Source organism: Macaca fascicularis, chromosome 17, assembly GCF_037993035.2.
Source record: "Macaca fascicularis isolate 582-1 chromosome 17, T2T-MFA8v1.1".
NCBI lineage: Eukaryota > Metazoa > Chordata > Mammalia > Primates > Cercopithecidae > Macaca > Macaca fascicularis.
Window position 1 is genome coordinate 23,335,331 of NC_088391.1, and position 20,631 is coordinate 23,355,961.

The window sequence follows — 20,631 nt, forward strand, 5'->3', positions numbered from 1 at the left end:
ATATTAACTATTAAGTATACACTGGTCTTCTTTTTAGGGTTAAACTTTAGCCACATTGGCCTCCTTGCTGTTACTCAAACTAGCTACACATATTCTTGCCTAAAGCCTTTGTACCGACAGCATAGTGAGACACTATCTCTAAAAAAAAAAAAAAAAAAAAAAAATTCAGCTAGGCATGGTGTTGACTGCCTATAGTCAGTATACTTACTGAGTATACTTACTCAGAATGTTGAGTCCAGGAGTTTGAGGCTCGGCAAGCTGTGATTGTGCCACCGCATTTCAGCCTGAATAACATAGGGATACCTGGTCTCAAAAAAAAAAAAAAAAAAAAAGAAAAGAAAAAAGAAGAAGAAGAATCAGGAACAGCACGCTCTATGAGGACAAAAATTTTGACTAATTTGTTCACCCAATATCCCCACTACCTAGAACGGTGCCTGGCACATAGTAGTCCAATATGCTATTTCATATAGTACTCCTGACACTGGAAGGGTCCTTCTCAGCATTCCAGTTTTAGGTTAAATGTCACCTCAGAGATGCCTTTCTTGACCACATTATTTAAAGTACCATCATTTCATTCTAGTTATACTCTCTGCCAATACTCTTACACTTTCGTCACATGCTTATACACATCTGAAATTATTTCACTATTTATTTACTTCTTTACTGTCAGCTTCTTGCTGTTGTAGAGGACAGAGTCCTTCTCTACCTTGTTCACAGCTGATCCCAGAACCTAGAACTGAACATTGCCAGATACATAGTAGGTGTCAATAAAACATCTAGTGAATGAATGAATGGATCTGAGTCCTTTGTGCTTTTCATTACTTTGCTGTAATGCTCATACAAACCTACCTCTAAATATCACTTTATGCCTTTTTGCTCTGAGTATTCTGACTGTAGCTTCTATGTAAACTGTAACTTTAGTTGCTTGGTGACCTACTGTCTTCCAATCTTGTAAAACACTCCAGTCTTCACATAAACAACTATAATAACAACAAAATCCTAAGCAGAGGAAGTTACTGTCCTTGGGCTAATAAAGGTAAGTTCTTCCTGTTTGGGCTTTTCTTGTTTTATCCACAGCCATTCTACTTCTACATCTTTTACTTTTCTGAGCTGAATTTACTGAGCAGCAAAAGTAAAATCCTTTAATCTTCCATTTTTGGGCCTATGTTTGAAAAGGATTAAAGAGTCAAACAAAATTAGTTTCCAAACCTTCAATTTTCCAGGCCCACAGGCACTCTCCCTCTCCTCAGAAATGAAGGTGGCTTTGAGCCATCTGTTACTTCCCATGAAACATTTCTCTCAGCTGTCACAGCTGATTGCTGTACTTCTTTTCATATACAAGAGAAAATGAAAGAAAGAAAAGAGAGGACAAAAAAAAGGGGGGGGGCTACTCTGTCCACCCTCATGCACAGTTTGTTTACTGGTCCTCTAGTTTCCTTGGGAGACCCTGCCAAGAAGAAGTGTCATTTAGCTAACAACAGCCATTTCTCATTAAACCCCTAACTTAAACAAGACCCAGAGTGGAAAATTGCAAAACAGGAAGCTTGCAAATTGCATCAAAGCAATGTTATTAGACATGGGAGTAAAGGATCCTGTATGATACAAGCTCTTGGGATGACTCCTACAGGAGAAATTTAGGGCTTCGTGCATAGGCCACTGTGGGAACTGGCATCTCCTCATTGAGTTACATGAATCCTGGAGATACATGTGACTACTGGCAGTAACCCAAGTTCTTTTGAGAGATGGAAAGATTGACTAAAGGTAGGGTGACCATATGTCCTGATTTGCCAGCAGGAACAGTCTCATATTATGCCTGTTGTCCCAGCACCATTATTAATGGTGCCTTTTTTGTCTCTCAAAAGTGTGCCAGTTTGGACAAAAAATTCTATGGTCATCCTAACTAAAGATCAGGATGGCTGATTAAATAAGAAAAAACATGTATGTTCTCATCTGGTGTGAACTGCAGACCTGTTTGGATGGCAAAGATAAATCTTGCCAAGTTTCACCCTTGTGCAACTAAGCTCATCCACTGATTGACTCTTGGCTGGCTAGAATCTTGGACAACCCAACTCAGACTGTTTGTAACCAGACTTCTCAGGTTTGGTGTTGTAAAAACCGAAGGCAACTAATCCCAGAGAAGCGTTTACGATTTGCCCAATGAGTCAAAAGAACTGAATTTGACTCTCTCACGTTTGGGTACTTTCTCCTCTCGCCTTATTATCAAGTCCTGTACTGCTCAATGCAGTGACCACTAGCCATATGTGGCTACTGAGCACTTGAAATGTGGCTAGTTTGAACTGAGATGTGCTCTAAGTACAATGGATTTTGAAGACTTTGTACAAAAAAAAGTAAACTATCCCATTAATAATTTTTATATTGATTATATATTAAAATGGTAATATTTTAAATGTACTGATTTAAGTAAAATGCATTAAAATTAATTTTATCTGTTTCATTTTTACTTTTTTAATGTAGTTATTAGAAATTAAGAATTATCGCCTGGGCACAGTGGCTCATGCCTATAATCCCAGCACTTTGGGAGGCTGAGGCAAGTGGATCATAAGGTCAGGAGTTCGAGACCAGCCTGACCAACATGGTGAAACCCCATCTCTACTAAAAATACAAAAATTAGCCAGGCGTGGTGGCGCACGCCTGTACTCAGCTACTCAGGAGGCTTAGGCAGGAGAATAGCTTGAACCCAGGAGGCAGAGGTTGCAATGGGTCGAGATTGCGCTACTGCACTCCTGTCTGGGTGACAGAGCAATACTCTGTCTCAAAAAAAAACAAAAAAACAAAAAAAAAGAATTATCTATCTGGCTTGTATTATTTGCTATTAAACAGCAGTAATCTAGCCTGCCCACTTTTATTTTTGAGAGGGAGTCTTGCTCCACACCAGGCTGGAGTGGAGTTGCACGATCTTGGCTCACTGCTACCTCCACCTCCCGGGTTCAAGCAATTCTACTGCCTCAGCCACCTCAATAGCTGAGATTACAGGCGCCCGCCCCCATGCCCAGTTAAGTTTTGTATTTTTGGTGATGGGGTTTCACCACGTTGGCCAGGCTGGTCTCGAACTCCTGGCCTCAGGTGATCCACCTGCCTCAGCTGGCTTCCCAAAGTGCTGAGATTATAGGTGGGAGCCACCGCACCTGGCCTAATCCATCTCTTTTAATTTTTATCCAGGGAGACCCACTGAACTAGAACTAAGCAAAAGATTCGGCTTTATTTTAGACTGCTCTTTGGAAATCTTTGTTTGTTTTCCTTGTGTCAGGTATCTACTAACACTTCTAGACTTAGGTGAGATAACAAATATGAACTAGTTACCACCACAGATCAGAACTCAATAAATGTTAATATAATTCTCCCCTAGAGCAATAGTTTTCATCTCTCTCAAACAAATAGGGTTTTTGACACTAAAGCATACTCCTCTTATAAAAATAAAAAAGGAAAAAAACTGCTTAACATGAATTTATCTTGTCAATCATTCATTCATATTCCCTTACCTCAGTAGATATTACTAGCAGCATTTTCAGATGCTTTTTTTTGGTTACACTATATTTATGTGGGTAGGATGTGAAATACACACAGGTTCTATTAGTAAAAGTTGTTGAAAGTTGAGTAAGTGGTGAGTGTGAAATATAATTTATAGTCAACAATTTTGGTGAAATTTAGTGAACTGAAAAGCATAAATAGATTTAACATTTTTCAAGAAGACAATGATAAATTTCAAGAGAAATGGGAAATGTCTTTAAATGTGTACCTGATAAATATAGGACATAGATGGTAGGTCAGATCAAGCAAGTTATTTTCAACCAGTTAAGGATTTTTGGATTTCTGTTTGTAATAGAAAACCAATTTATTAAGAAGGGTCCAACTTATTTAAGAAGATAATATTTAGATTGAAAAAACCATACAATAGTCAAAGTAGGGAGACTGGTTAGGGCGCTGTTGCAATGGCCTAGGCATGAGATGATGCCAGTTTGGAATATAAACTACATTAAAAAGAATTTAGGGTAAAAAATATTAAAAAGAAAAAAATCCTTAATTGTCGCATCCACACACAACCATAGATAACATCAAGTTATATTTCTTTCAAGTAATTTTTCTACACATAGTTTTGGCCTGTTTGCATTTATATTATAAATGTAAATTAAAATCATGTTTTTAAAACTTAGTATGGTAGAACTGTTTATGTTATAAAATACTTTATAAATACAGCCTTTAAGATCTGCATCACATTTTGTCAATAGCTGCCATTGGCTACTTAACTATCATCTACTGCTGGTCATTTGAGGTTACATAAAATAGTTTGCTATTTTAATTACATTAAGTTTTTATTACTGCATTCTCAGGGTTGAATGCCAGAAGTGTAATTACTGGGTTAGAGGTTATGAACATCTTAGTTTATATCCTTTAACGTTTGAATGTTGCCAAATAGTGTTGGATTCAGGGGTTTTTTTAAAGGCAAGCATTTTTATTACTTTCAGATTCAGGCAGTATAAGACTAGGTCAACACACTGTTTTCAAGTAAAATGCTCTTTGGGGACCTTCCTTCTTAAATAAATATTTTTAATGTGTGAATTATTTCATTCATTCAACTATAACCTATTGAACATCCATTCTGTACCGGGAGCACCCTAGATGTGAGACTACAAAGAGAAATACATTGTCTGCTTGCCCTTGCCCCAGGGGGAGATTTAAATCAATAATTTCAAAGGAGTACAAGATTTTTTTAAATGACATGTTTCCACAAATATTTTAACTATTTATTTGCATTCCTACTCACATTTTAAATTAGTAAATTATTTCTACATAAACAATTACTAGGCAAATTTTAGCCCCGGTAGAATTATCAAATATTACAAATCAGTAAAGCCAAAGTTAACAGATTTTATTTTTGTGGTAAGTAAAAGTGCGTACGTTTGCAGTCTAGTCTAAGAAGGAGCCAGTGTCATTTAGTGTGCTACCCAGATGGAAAATTGAGCTTCTTTGGCCTTTGTGTATCTAAAATCTGAGTTAAGAGTCAGTCGGCAGTGCTTGATGGATGTTTTAAGACACTGATTGACAACTGTACTGGAGGCACTGGATTCAAATATAAGAAACTGAAATCCTAACACAAAGAGGCAGAAGTTTTCTTTCCTTACGTTTTCTACCTTTTCCTTCTTTTCTTCACCTCTTTCACTTTGATTCCTCTAAAGAAAAAAGACAGTTTTACTAGATATTGTTAATAGAGTCTAAACAAATCACAAAACCGTAGTGTCTTTGCAGTTGTAATTTACACCTTGAATTCAGCCAAGATCCAATTTACAAAGGAAGTTTTCATATATATTGTCTGGGCAGGGGGAGGGGCATGCAATGACACTTCTCACTCCCTAAACCCTTTCAGCTCCAAGAGAAGTCCCGTAGTGAGCCTTTGTCATGTAAAACGGAGTGGACAAAGGATAAATGCTTTCCAGTGTTTGTCTCTTTTATGCAAGAGATAAGATTAAAATTATGCTAGCTAGTAGGGAGAAGATGAGTCTGAGGTACAGATCAGATAAGGGCTTTCAGGAGGAAATGAATCCTCTGAACGGACATTGTGCTAGACACTATGCAGCAAAGCCTTACTGGCCCGAACTCTCAATAATGCCATGATCTTGGGATTGTAAGAGAGGTCAAGACCCTCTCCATTCTCCATCCCATTTCCGACAAGACCAGAATTTAATCTTCACTCACTCATTCATTTGATAACTATCTCTCGAATGCCTACTATGTACCATGTGCCATTCTAGACACTGAATTGGCAAACAAAACAAAGGCAAAAAATAGTAAATACATAAGACGTCCTATTACATAACAAGCAATATGCGTATTAGTAAATGCTACGAGAAAGAAAAGGAGAGCAGGTAAGGTGGTTGGGAAAGCTGTGGCAGGGAATGGGAAGTGTGTTGTTAATCAGGATAAGCAGAATAGGCCTCACTGAGAAGCTAACATTTGAGCAGAGACCCGAGGGAGGTGAGGGATGTGGCTGTTTAGATGGCTGTCTGAGGGAAGGGCAGTCCAGGAAGAGGCAGGGCACAGGATCTAAGCAGCACACAGGCTGTGTCAAGGAACCACAGGGAGTTCTGTGTGGCTGAAACAGAGCGAGCAAGGAGGGCACAGCTATAGCAGCTGAGGTATTGCAGAGGCAAATGTAACGGCCAGATCATACAGGGCCTTACGCCCTTTGTAAGAATGTTGGATTTGATTCTGAATAAAAGGAGGAGCCTTTGCAGGTTTTTGAGCAGAGGAATGGCATGATCTGATTCATGTTTAGAAAGGGTCAGCACTAACTTCTGGGCTGATGACAGATGGTGGACACCAAGGGTAGAAACAGAGAGACTGATGGGCATTTAGGGCAGTGATCCAGGCAAGAGCTAAAGCTGGCTCTGACCTGCTCGGTAACAGTGGAGGTTGTGAGAAGTGGTCAGATCCCTTCCTCTGTCCTCATCCCACTCTTGAGTCCATAAATACGGAGAAATGCACTCACTCCTCACACAGCAGAGCTAGCAGAACAGGAGAAAGGAGAAAAGTCTTGATATTCTTGTGCAAATGGAGGCTGTAAAATTGACAAGATAAGAGTGGACTTTGGACTTGATACTGAAACAAGCTGGGACATTGAGGAACTATTAGGATGCAATGATTGTATTTTGCAATGTAAGAAGAACATGAGATTTGGAGGGTCAGAGGTGAAATAGTATGTTTTGGATGTTTTTTTCCCTCCGAATCTCATGTTGAAATGTGACCTGCAATGTTAGAAGTGGGGTCTAGTGGGAGGTATTGGATTATGGAGGCAGATCCCTCATGAACAACTTAGCACCATCCCCTTGATTAGTAAGTGAGTTCTCACTCTGAGTTCATGCAAGATCTGGTTGTTTAAAAGTCTCTCTTTCTCTTGCTCACTCTCTCGCCATGTGACGTATCTGCTCCTGCTTCACCTTCTGCCATGAGTAGAAGCTCCCTGAGGTCTCACCAGAAGCAGAATAGGTGCCAGTGCCTTGCTTTCCGCACAGCCTGCAGAATTATGTGTCAATTAAGCCTGATTTTTAAAACAAATTGCTCAGTCTCTACTATTCCTTTATGACAACACGAAAACAGACTAATACACCTAGTATACTTCCAGGCACACTGTGTCAAACAATAGTAACTGATGGAAATACAGAGCTGTAAACACAGTGGTGTGACACACTTTCATGTGTCACATGAAAAACTACATGGTGTGACACACTTTCATGAAGTCAAGATCTTAGTCCTTCTAATCCAAATGTGTTCTCTTGACCTTTTTGAGATAGTGTAACATTTGGGCCTTTACTCAAAGACATGAAATCACTTAATGTAGACGATTATATTGTCAGAGGATGGATTGACATATATCTGCTACAGTTATGTCTCTTCAAATAATTGTAATATTCCTGTACATCTTAATTGGAAATTTCTGTTAGGGATATAAGTTTTATTACTCAATTCAATTAAATCAAGTACATGCAAGAAGTCATTGAGGAGTAGCAAGTATAGGTCTTACATGTTCAAACCCAGAAAATAGAACATAAGTGTGTTTTAAAATACAAACTTTTTCAATTAAACCAACCCCCTCCTGCTCAATAAAATTCATCTAAATCAAAATTGATGACAGTACTTTCTAACTGTAATAAGTGGCTGTAAATAAGCAATTCAATCTGCAGTGCCTGCAACATGAAATATAATTAACCTAGCATAACCTTCATTATAATATTTCCCACACCTTGAATCAAGGTTATCAAAATGGCCATTATTTACAAGGGACAGAAACCATTCATTGCTGAATTTGTTATGCCTGCATTCTGAGGCAACAGTTTATCTATCTTCGATTTGGAAATTAAAATTTTAAAGTAATTACATAAAATAATATATTACAATTATTTGTTGCTATAATACAGGATATGAAAAGTATTATACACAGAGAAATCTAAATAGCATGGCAACCCAGGTTCCATTTGTGAAATTTACTATCCTTTTATTGGGAGATTTTGATAAATCCTTTGTTACTAGAATGCTTCTGTATGTATTTTCATCAGTAAAATAAGAATAGGAGAAGTAGATGCCCCCTCATCTGAATGAAGCACATTAGGATTAAAACAGCAATATTCCAGTAGTCTTGCTTACAGCAAAATAAGCATTTTTGCTTGAAAAGACTAGATCAGTTGAGAACTGATGTTGGAAGATGATGCTTGAATTCTAAATAAAATTCTAAATAAAATTATTTAATTCTAAATAAAATTAACACTGGCTTTGTTTATGCAGAGATTGATTGTTTTTAAATCAATGTATTCCTGTATTTATAGTGATGTTAATTGGATATAAAAATGTTATCATTTGAGTTAAGCGTCTTGCCACCTTTTTTTTAAATGGGAGCTATTATTATAATTCTTTATTATTATCATTATATTCTAAGTTCTGGGTTACATGTGCAGAACGTGCAGTTTTGTTACATAGGTATACACATGCCCTGGTGGTCTGCTGCACCCATCAACCCGTCACCTACATTAGGTATTTCTCCTAATGTTATCCCTCCGCTAGCCCCCCATTCCCTGACAGGCCCAGATGTGTGATGTTCCCCTCTCTGTGTCCATGTGTTCTCATTGTTCAACTCCCACTTATGAGTGAGAACATGTGGTGTTTGGTTTTCTGATCTTGTGATGGTTTGCTGAGAATGATGGTTTCCAGCTTCATCCATGTCCCTGCAAAGGACATGAACTCATCCTTTTTTATGGCTGCATAGTATTCCATGGTGCATATGTGCCACATTTTCTTTATGCAGGATATCATTGATGGGCATTTGGGTTGGTTCCCAGTCTTTGCTGTTGTGAATAGTGCTGCAATAAACATACACGTGCATGTGTCTTTATCATAGAATGATTTATAATCTTTTGGGTATATGTATATGCCCAGTAATGGGATTGCTGGGTCAAATGGTATTTCTGGTTCTAGATCCTTGAGGAATCACCACACTGTCTTCCACAATGTTTGAACTAATTTACACTCCCACCAACAGTGTAAAAGCGTTCCTATTTTTCTACAATCTCTCCAGCATCTGTTGTTTCCTGACTTTTTAATGATGACCATTCTAACTGGCATGAGATGGTATCTCACTGTAGTTTTGATTTGCATTTCTGTAATGACTGGTGATGGTGAACTTTTTTTCATGTGTCTGTTGGCTGCATAAATGTCTTCTTTTGAGAAGTGTCTGTTCATATCCTTTGCCCATTTTTTGATGGGGTTGTTTGTTTTTTTCTTGTAAATTTGTTTAAGTTCTTTGTATATTCCAGTTATTAGCCCTTTGTCAGATGGACAGATTGCAAAAATTTTCTCCCATTCTGTAGGTTGCCTGTTCACTCTGATGGTAGTTTCTTTTGCTGTGCAGAAGCTCTGTAGTTTAATTAGATCCCACTGGTCAATTTTGGCTTTTGTTGCCATTGCTTTTGGTATTTTAGACATGAAGTCTTTGCCCATGCCTATGTCCTGAATAGTCCCAGGTTTTCTTCTAGGATTTTTATGGTCCTAGGTCTTACATTTAAGTCTTTGATCCATCTTGAGTTGATTTTTGTAACAGGTGTAAGGAAGGGGTCCAGTTTCAGTGTTCTGCATATGGCTAGCCAGTTTTCCCAACACTATTTATTAAATAGGGAATCTTTTTCCCCATTGCTTGTGCGTGTCAGGTTTGTCAAAGATCAGATGGTTGTAGATGTGTGATGTTGTTTCTGAGGCCTCAGTTCTGTTCCATTGGTCTATGTATCTTTTTTGGTATGAGTACCATGCTATTTTGGTTACTGTAGCCTTGTCGTAGAGTTTGAAGTCAGGTAGCATGATGCCTCCAGCTTTGTTCTTGTCCAGGATTGTCTTGGCTATGTGGGCTCTGTTTTTGTTCCATATGAAGTTTAAAGTACTTTTTTCCAATTCTGTGAAGAAAGTCAGTGGTAGCTTGATGGGGATAGCATTGAATGTATAAATTACTTTGGGCAGTATGTCCATTTTCACAATATTGATTCTTCCTATTGAAACTGAGTTTGAAAGAATTGCGGTTACATCAAGGACTCATACTAATTCTCACATCAGGTTAGAATCAGCAATAGGTTTACAACTATAAAAACAATGACAGCTCAAGGACGTTTGTTTTTTAAAAATAAAAATTTAAGTAGACATTTATAGATTTTACTTTTATTTGTTGGCTGAAGTTCTGTTTGGCATAAAATAATTGCAGGCCACTCTGAATTACACTTATCTGTCCTATTATCTCATATTTAAGAAATGGCTGAATCACTGGAAAGATTAGGAGGGAGGAAGGGCACTCCTAGGACCTGAAGGCTGTAAAGAATTTTCTGGGTCTCCAGAGTCCCTTATCCCCAGCATGGAATATTCTTTCAAATATTTTGATCATTCACTTTTATCATTAAAAGTTATATGTATATTAATTTATTATTATATATTAAGAATATATATAATGTGCATCTATTATGTTCAAATACAATAATTTTTAAAAGATGAAATATAGGTGAAATAAATCATACTTTAATAATAAATGCATATTTTCTTAACGAAATAGAACCCATGTGCTCTCACTATAAACATTATATTGAATGTACTTCTGTATCAGTTAGCCTTTACTATATAACAAAATACCCAAAAACATAGTGACTGAAAACTGCTTTCACTCGCTAGCTCACAATTCTGTGAGGTGGCAGCTTTGGCTTTGTTTCTCTGGATGGTTCATAGGCTGCTCACTTCCAGGCTCATTCATGTGACTGCAGTCAGCTGGCATCTCAGCTGGGGTTGGATGGTCCAGAATGCTCTAAGTTGGAAATTGGCAGCCCGGATGTCTTGGTTTTCCTCCATGTGGCCTCTCTAGTGGGCTAACTTGGGCTTTTTCACGTGGTCACAGGGTTCCCAGCAGCAAGAGAGGAAGGTCCAAATGTGTAAGTTTTTTATTTTTTATTTTTCTTTTATTTAGTCGTAGTCTCACTCTGTGACCAGGCTGGAGTACAGTGGCACAAACTCGGCTCACTGCAATCTCCGCCTCCCAGGTTCAAGTGGTTCCCCTGCCTCAGCCTCCTGAGTAGCTGGGATTATAGGTGTGTACCACCACACCTGGCTAATTTTTTGTATTTTAGTAGAAACAGGGTTTCACCATGTTGGCCAGGATGGTCTTGATCTTCTGACCTTGTGATCCGTCTACCTTGGCCTATAGAGTTTATTTTTAGAGCATTTTTAGGTTTACAGAAAAAAATTGAACAGAAAAGCAAACTTCCCAAAATACCCCTTCTCTACCCACTTGCATCCCCCGCAAGAGTTTCCCCTATTAACATCTTGCACCAATACAGTACTTTTGCTACAGTTGATGAACAAATATCAATACATTATTATTAACTAAAGTCCACAGTTTACATTAGGATTCACACTGTGCTGTGCAGTTCTACAGGTTTTGCCAAATGCCGGATGTCATGTATTCACCATTACAGTATTATACACAATAGTTCCACTAAAACTACCTTAAGTTCCACCTATCCATCCCTCTCTCCACCCCCCCCCCCCCCGCCCACATACTCCTGGCAACCACTGATTTTTTTTTTTATTTTTACTATCTTTGGAAACTTGCCTTTTCCAGAATGTCTTATATTTGGAATCTTACAGTATGTAGCATTTTCAGACCAGTATTTTTCACTTAGCAATATGTAATTAAGGTTCTTTTTTGTTTTTTCATGACTGATAAGTTTTTTTCTTTTTGTAGCTAAATAATATTCCATTGTGCAATGTACCATACTTTGTTTATTCATTCACCCATTGAAGTAAAGTTGCTGTAAACATTCATGGGCAGATTTTTGTGTGAACCTAAGTTTTCAATTAATGTGGGTAAGTAGCAAGAAGTATGATTGCTGAATCATTTGGTAAGGTTATGTTTAGTTTGCAAGAAACCGCCAAACTGTCTTCCAAAATGGCTCTACTGTTTTGCATTTGCACCAGCAATGAATGAGAGTTCCTGTTGCTCTACACCCTCACTTAGCATTTTACATTGTCAGTGTTTTGGATTTTACTTACTCTAATAGATATGTAGTAAAATGCAAGCTTATTATTGTTTGAATTTATCTAAGTATGTTTCAAAGCCTGTTTGCATCATACTTGCTAGTGATCCCTTCACCAAAGCAAGTCATACAGACCAAGCCCCATGTCAGTGTGGGAAGAGAATACCCAAAAGGCACGGCTATCAAAAGAGAATTGTGAAGTCATTTAATAAACAATCTACCAGGGCTTTGTCATTGTTTTTCATCTTGGTTTTGTAGTTTGTGATATAGTGATTCCAAGTTCTGGATTATAACCATTACTTGGTTTTAATAATCATCAAGCTAAAAAGATATCTACAAAGATCACATTGAAAGTTGTTGACTGAGTTTACATTATAACATTCTGATTTTTTAGTCTCATTCATAATTATATAAAAAACCTTTTTATTAAAATTTAACTATTAATTTCCATCTTCTCTGGCATCAATTCATTTTTCTTACAATTTTGAAGGTGAACTATTTTATTTTTTAAAACATTGATTTAAAAATTCAATGAAACTCTCTGAAAGATATTTGACATAATAAAACATTGTCTTGAATTTTATAATGGTACAGACAAGAGATTTCTAAATAGGTTGTCTACATTGTTTTCAGCATCAAGATCACATAATCAAGAGACATTTTCAAACATCTTTTTTCAGATTCTCTTTCTATAGCACACATTTCTTTCAAGAGCAATTTCTTTCTCACTTATCATTAAAATTAATGTGTTAATGTTTTAAAAATATCAACTAGCTTAACTATTAGCCATTTGTCATGGTAGAAATGGTAAGCAATTTTGGAACACTACTGTCTTTACAGAAGAAAGTAACTCATTTTAAAATGTAACGGTTCTTCTAAGTAACTTACTATGAGATAACTAAGGAAACTGTGTAGTTACAAAAGTATTTTATGGTCATGGTCACAGGCACATGTAAACTTCAAAATAGTGGAATATGCTGAAAATGAAAAAGTGCTGGAAGGTGCTGCCATTAACACCTCTGTCTTGTGAAACCCCTGCCAACTGTGGGTTACACAAACCTCTGACACTTGAACCAAGTGAGGAAACCAGTATCAGTCCTTATGTTAATGGTGAATTTTACTCCTTTATTTATAATTTAAGATAAGTAAATAAAAGTCTGTTATGCTCAGCTCTGGGATGCCTGCACCCTCTTTGGAGACCCTTATAACAAACAGCCACTGATTTTAAGGTACATGTGAAGTGGGTCTTGGAAGCGGATTTGTGGCATGGTGTCAAGGAGGGTTTCTTCAGTGTCAGGTTGTATGGTACTTGTGTCATATTTGATTCAGAATACATTTTTCCATAGCATCCATGTTGTGATGCTTAGGGTCTTGAGTTATTTCTCAGATTTAAAAAAATCTATACCATAGCTATTAATCTATAATCTAAACTAATTAAAATACTATTTTGGTCACATAATAAATTAAGTCAATTTTATGAGCTAGCTTTCAAAATTAACCGATATCAGGATAATTCTGAGTGTCACTTGTTTTACTTTAACTCTCTTGTACCACCATGAATACATCCACCCACTCTGCCCCCTTGATGCTGAATGGAGCAGTGGGACACAGAGAGAGGTTGTCAGGACAATCAAACATCTTCCAAATGGGTTGTACCAACAGCTGTGGAGGAGAGTCATGGGCCCTTTCTTTTCTGAAACCATTCACCTGCCTTTCCTTGCAATGATAATAAATATACTACATGCTGAGAATGACAAAATCAGTTCTTTACTCAGGGGTTCAGTTGATAGGTGTAAAGCAGGACTTCTCAGCCACAGCACTGCTGGCATCTTGGGCCACATAATTCTTTGCTATGAATTTCAGTCCTGTGGATGTAGGATGTTTAGTAGTATCCCTGGCCTCTACTACTTCTAGATGCCAGAAGCACTCCTTTCCAGCGGTTACAATGACCAAATGTCCCCTGAGGGGCAGAGCCATCTGTTAAGAACCATTAGTCAAAAGGTTAAAGGATCAAGGGAGGGGTTGGATGTCCTGCTACTTCTTTCTTCCTTTGCACTAAACAACAAAGGCTGTTTCCCAAGTGAATTTCTTTTCTTTCCCTTCCTACATCCCAATCCTCTCTTCCTGAAGTCTCGTTTTTATTTCTTTCCTTTCTTGGTATCTTTACTTTCCCTATTTCCCTGGACATACCACTTAACCCTACAAAAATTATCAACCCCCAAATACACTCTTGTCTTGTCAATTTTGCAGCCTCCATTTGCACAAGAATATCAAGACTTTTCTCCTTTATCCTGTTTCTGCTACCTCTGCTGAGTGGAGGAATGAGTGCATTTCTCAGTGTTTATGGACTCGAGGGTGGGATGAGGATGCAGGAAGGGATCCAGCCATTTCTCACAACCTCCACTGTTATCGAGCAGGTCAGCACCAGCTTTATCTCTTGCCTGGATCACTGCCCTAAATGCCCATCAGTCTCCCTGCTTCTACCCTTGCTGCCCACCATCTGTCATCAGCCCAGAAGCGAGGGCTGACCCTTTCTAAACATGAATCAGATTATGTCACTCCTCTGCTCAAAAGCCTGCAAAGGCTTCTTGTTTTACTCAGAATCAAATCCAACATTCTTACAATGGCCGTAAGGCCCTGTATGATCTGGCGCTCACATTTGCCTCTGCAATACCTCAGCTGCTATAGCTGTGCCCTCCTTGCTCGCTCTGCTTCAGTCACACAGAACTCCCTGTGGTTCCTTGACACAGCCTGCATGCTGCTTACATCCTGTGTCCTGGTTCTTCGCTCTTCCTGGACTACCCTTGCCTCAGACAGCCATCCAAGTAGCCACCTCCCTCACCTCCCTCAGGTCTCTGCTCATGGGGCAGATCCCTCATGAATGTCTTGGTGCTGCCCTTGCATTAATGAGTGAGTTCTCACTCTTAGTTTACATGAGAGCTGGTTGTTTGAAAGAATGTGGTACCCCTTCCTCTCTCTCTTGCTTCCCTCTCTGGCCATGTGACATGTCGGTTCCCCCTTCTCCTTCTGCCATGAGTAAATGCTTCCTGAGGCCTCACTGGGAGCTGAGCAGATGCTGGTCCCATGCCTGCACAGCCTGCAGAACCATGAGCCAAAAAAACATCTTTTCTTTATAAATTACGGAGTCTCAGGTATTCCTTTATAGCAACCCAAAATGGACTAACACCCTGGATATGGTGCAAAATGCACCAGAGAATGGAGGGGGCAAATTTCACCTGAGCATCAGTTTTAACTGATTAAGAAGGCTCATGTAAATGGCATCATAGAAATAAAAAACAGACTTGGGTCCTACGGAAAATTAGTCGCAAAGATGGTTCTACTTCATATTTCTTTTTCAAAGAGACACTTTTTTTTGTGGCATCAAAGGTCCTTCTTACTCTGGCTACTCTATTACTACAGTCTCCTCTCTCATGACATTCTACCACAAAACCTGCATTCCTGCTGTAGTGCTTTTTCAGGTCATGCCACAGGATAGAGACTGAATGTCATGTGTTGAAATCTATTGCCCGATGTGCTGCTATTTGGAGGCATCCTAATGTGATGACTTTAGGAGGTTATTAGGTCATGAGGGCTCCTCACAGGATTAGTAGCCTTAAACAAGAGATTCCAGAGAGCTCTGTATTTCTTCTGCATTGTGAAGACCCAGTGAAAAAAGGACCATCTATGAAACAGGAGGTGGACTCTCACTACTGAAACTGTTGGTGGCTTGATCTGGGACTTCCCAGTTTCTAGAACTATGAGAAATAAATTTCTGCTGTTTATAAGCCACCCAATCTGTGGCATTTTTTTATGGAAACCCAAATGGACCATGCTTTATTTCACTTCTGAATCTCTATTCATAACATCCTTTTGGACTGAAATTCCTATTGCCCTTTCTTCTCTAACTCTGCTTGGGGAATATCTGCTCGTTCTGGAACCCAACCTTCAGATAATCCATGAGGGCTTTTCTAAAACATTTTCACTCTTCAGGCCTCAAGGAGAATTTACCACTCTCTCTGTATTAATTTGCTAGGGCTGCCATAACAAAGTACCACAGACTGGGGGGTGGCTTATATAACAGAAATGGATTGTCTCACAGTTCTGGAGGCTTGAGCTCGAAAATCAAGGCGTCAGCAAAGTCGGTTCTGAGGGATGTAAAAGAATAATTTGATTCGAGGTTCTCTCTTTGGTTTGCAAATGGCCTTCTTCCTATGTCTCTTCACATCACCTCTCTCTGTGTGTGTCTATGTCCAAATTTCTCCCGGTTATGAGGGCACCAGTCCTATTAGGTTAGGGCCCACCCCAGTGACTTCATTTTAACTCTCTAAGATTATCTCTACAAATATCCTATCTCCAAATAAGGTCACATTCTGTGGTACTGGGGGTTAGGACTTCAACTCAGGAATTTTGGGGGAAATAATTCCACCCATACCACTCTATTTTGTTTATTTTCCTCTATTTATGCTGTAATAATTTTTTGAACTAGTGTATTTGTTTCTGCCTGACATCTTCCACTAGTGGGAACCACATTTGATTTTTCTTTATTCCTGACCCAGTGTAATTCATAGCACAAGAGGCTGATTGCTAAACTCAATTGGTTGGTTTTCTTTGCTTTGTTTTTTATTTTTGAGGCAGAGTCTGATTCTCTGTCACCCAGGCTGGAATGCAGTGGCACCATCTCGACTCACTGCAACCTGCATCTCCCCGGTTCAAGTGATTCCCATGCCTCAGCCTCCTGAGTAGCTGGGACTATAGGTGCAAGTCATTATGTCCAGCTAATTTTTGTATTTTGAGTAGAGACGGATTTTTGCCATGTTGACCAGGCTGGTCGTGAACTCCTGACCTCAAGTGATCCACCTACCTCAGCCTCCCAAAGTGCTGGGATTACAGGCGTAAGCCACCACACCTAGCCTCAACTGGTTGTTTTACTGATTGAATGATCAACCAACAAAGATCCAAAATGATGGTAGTAAACCTTCCCCATTTAATGTTTAAGAGGTGTGATGGAAATACATGTGTGGAATTCTACATTTACCTTTTATATAGGTCCATCTTCCCCATTAGACTATGATTTCTTTGAGGACAGAACCAGGTTTTATTCTTGATATACTAGATAGAGATCATTAATTAGTATCTTATCTGCTGTCTACCATACTCTTCCTTTTAAACAAAAGCTACATTTTGTAGTGGAAGGCAACATGTCTCAGACTCCTCTGCAGATAAATGAGGCTATGGGATGGCATTTTGGCCAATAAGAAGTAAATGGAAATGTGGATAGGACTTCCAGGAAAAGAGTAGAGGGCCCAGCTGGCATGTTTTCTTGCCCTTTGTCATTTCCCATTTTCCTATCTGGAGTGCAGAGGCAGTGTTCAGAAGTGAAGTGACCAGTCTGTAACAGGTAAATAGAATACAGTAGAAATGGCTAAGCAGAAGGATAGAAAATATCTTTACTTCAACCTCATTCTTGAAAGATGGTTTCCTAGTATAAGATTCTAAGTTGACATTTATATCCTCTCAGCATGAAGAAATTATTGCTGTCATTATTGCTGTTGAGAAGTTAGCCACCACTCTAATTGCCTTTTCTTTGCAGGTGGATGTGTCTTCTACTTGCTGTTTTTAAAAATCATTTTCTCCCTCTCTTTTGGTGCTTTGCTTCACTGTAATAAGTTTAAGTATGAATTTATCTTGTTTATCAGACTTGTGACTCACTGGCCTTCTTGAACATGAGGATTGGAGTCTTTTGACAACTAAAAGCAATTATCAGTCATTCTCTCTCCAAATATTGTCTTTTTCTCATTATCTGATATATCTCTCTAAAACTTTCACTAATATATGTCAAATATTCTTACTCTATCCTCCATCTCTCTTTACTCTCTTTCATACTTTCTATCTTTTGATGTCTCTGGACTATATTCTGTATAGTTTCTTTAGCTACATCTCCCAATTGACTAATTCTCTCTCTAGCTACATCTGTCTTATCTGCTGTTTACATTGCCTTATTAATTTCAAGTTGTATATTTATTACTTCTAGAAGTTCTAAAACTTCTCTAGTGACACTTTTACAAATATATTTGGTTCTTCTTAGAACATTTCTTATTGTTGATATTCTTCCTTTCTTTCTCAAAACATTAAATATATTTTGCCTTTAGTATCTGGTAATTCCAGTATATGAAGTCTTTGTGAGTTTGATTCTTCTGTTTATTTTTTCTGCTGGTTTTTACTTATGGCTTCTTTGTTCTTTATGTGCTTTGTGAGTTTTGACTGTAGACTGCTTATTTTTCTTACAACATTTTCAGTGGGACTTCTTTGAGGCCTGACTTGAAATTCCTCTAAGAGTATTTGGATTTGTTTGGCTTACATAATATGACGAAAGACACCACTAATGTGGGGCCACTTTATATTCTTAATGTTTTTTTGAAACACAAAGACATTGTGAATTAGACAGCAAATCTACCATGAAGTCAGGTTTAATGGTTTGAATTCTCAGGAGAGATTCCCCTCATCCCCTAGACAGCACCCAGGTAGATTTCTTTGTTGTCCCTTCTAATGGTGGTTTTACTTCTTGTTTACTATTACCCTTTGGATACCAGCTTTATGTTGGGTGTTCTTTATTAGCTTCATTTCCTTATATGGACCTTAAGTTTCATTTCCTGACTCCTCTGATTTCACTAGACTAGCTCAACTTTTCCAGAGTTCAGCAGAAAATCTCAGAAAGAAAGACAACTTTGGCAATCTCTTGCTCCATGGGGTCTCTGCTTTCACTTTAGTTTTGACCTCTGTGGATTCCTTTCTTATGCACCAGGCATTAGATTATTTCTTCTCCAGCATTATGGTTGTTTCAGTTACCACATCATTCAATGCTATCTATAAGCCATACCACAAGACACAGAAACAAAAATTGTTTGTTTACATTGGTGAAAAATTTGCAAATCATCTGAATATTTACCCATGAAAAATTTATGGTGCATATACATGTATGAGCTGTACACATAAAATATCATGAAATCATGAAAAGGAATATGGTCGATGTACAGGTACTCACATAAAAATATGTTTAACATATATTTTTAAATGCAAAGAGCTAGTTGCACAACAATATACATAACATTACTCTGTTTATGGCTTATGTTTTAGAAAATGAGAAACGTATGTTCTTTTGCAAAGACACATTTTTATTTAAATGAACAGAAAAAGATCCAGATGCTTACATACTAAATGTAAAGGAATTTTATTTATACCTTTTTTAAACTTTTTAAAATGAAAATGTATTCCTGTACTACTCGAGTTTATTTAAAAATAAACACAAGTTTAAGAGATTATAAGTTATAAGGCATGTGAAGCACTTAGTACAGTGCCCGACACATCATAAGACCTTAAAAAATTTTTGCTTCTATTGTTATTTTCATTTAAAAGAAAGAATTATTGATACATAGTGGAGTATAGTATGATATGATGGTGGATTGTGCTGCTCTACTAATCAGTAGCAGACCTCAGATTGGAAATTTCATCTTTTTTTTTTTTTTTTCCGAGATGGAGTTTAGCTCTTGTTGCCCAGGCTGGAGTGCAATGGCGTGATCTCGGCTCACTGCAACCTCCGCCTCCTGGGTTCAAGCAATTCTCCTGCCTCAGCCTCCCTAGTAGCTGGGACTACAGGCATATGCCACCACGCCTGGCTAATTTTTGTATTTTTAGTAGAGATGGGGTTTCTCCATGTTGGTCAGGCTGGTCTTGAACTCCCGACCTCAGGTGATCTGCCTGCCTCGGCCTCCCAAAGTGCTGGAATTACAGGCGTGAGCCACTACGCCTGGCCTAGAAACTTCATCTTTTTTTTTTTTTTTGAGACGGAGTCTCGCTCTGTCGCCCAGGCTGGAGTGCAGTGGCGCGATCTCGGCTCACTGCAAGCTCCGCCTCCCAGGTTCACGTGAAACTTCATCTTTTGATTAAAAATACCTATCTATTTCCAAACTATAATTTATAGATCACTTGTTTCACTTGCCGCTTTCATATGTTAATAGGTATTATTTAAAAAAAAATCCAGGATCAAATGTATTTTTAAATGCTGGGTTACACAAGTGTAATAGTTTTTTGTTTGTTTTGGTTTTTAACAGAGTTATAAAATGCTAATATACATTACGAGTCTCAAAGAGGGAGATCTTGTATAAAACACTCCTCAGCTTATTGAAACCTAGAATCCTTTCTTTCAAGCATCCCCAGGGACTTCTCTTCCATGAAACACCCTTTTGGAAACACTTCACTAGACCATAATACATATAACAGATACCACAATATCCATTTACTGAGTCTGAATAAATTGTGAGTTTTTGTAGCCAAGTTGTCATGATGTTTAATGGATAGTGCATTCTCTTTTGTCCTTTAATTCGTCTAGAACAGATTCCAAGTATAAACAATGACTTGTTTTGTAACTGAAGGCAAGAGACCTTCCCTGTCGAGACATTCCCTGTCCATGTCTCAGTATACGAAACACTTCTTTGGATTAGCATTGATTAATGGATGGAAAATATGATGCATCTAGAGCTGTTTCTTGGCATCAGATAACCTAAAG

The 20,631-nt window shown here is 38.2% G+C and overlaps 2 long non-coding RNA genes across 3 annotated transcripts in view; one reads left to right on the forward strand and one right to left on the reverse strand.

The window, feature by feature from the left end:
- Window positions 1-20,631, reverse strand: part of LOC102116201 (uncharacterized) — a 176,331-nt gene that overhangs the window by 103,586 nt on the left and 52,114 nt on the right. The window contains exon 4 of the long non-coding RNA XR_006693745.2: window positions 222-303. This is a non-coding gene — a long non-coding RNA (uncharacterized lncRNA). The remainder of the gene's footprint in view (window positions 1-221; window positions 304-20,631) is intronic.
- The window catches only part of LOC107127941 (uncharacterized), a 101,562-nt gene that overhangs the window by 27,045 nt on the left and 53,886 nt on the right, over window positions 1-20,631 (forward strand). The gene's annotated exons all lie outside the window — the stretch shown is intronic.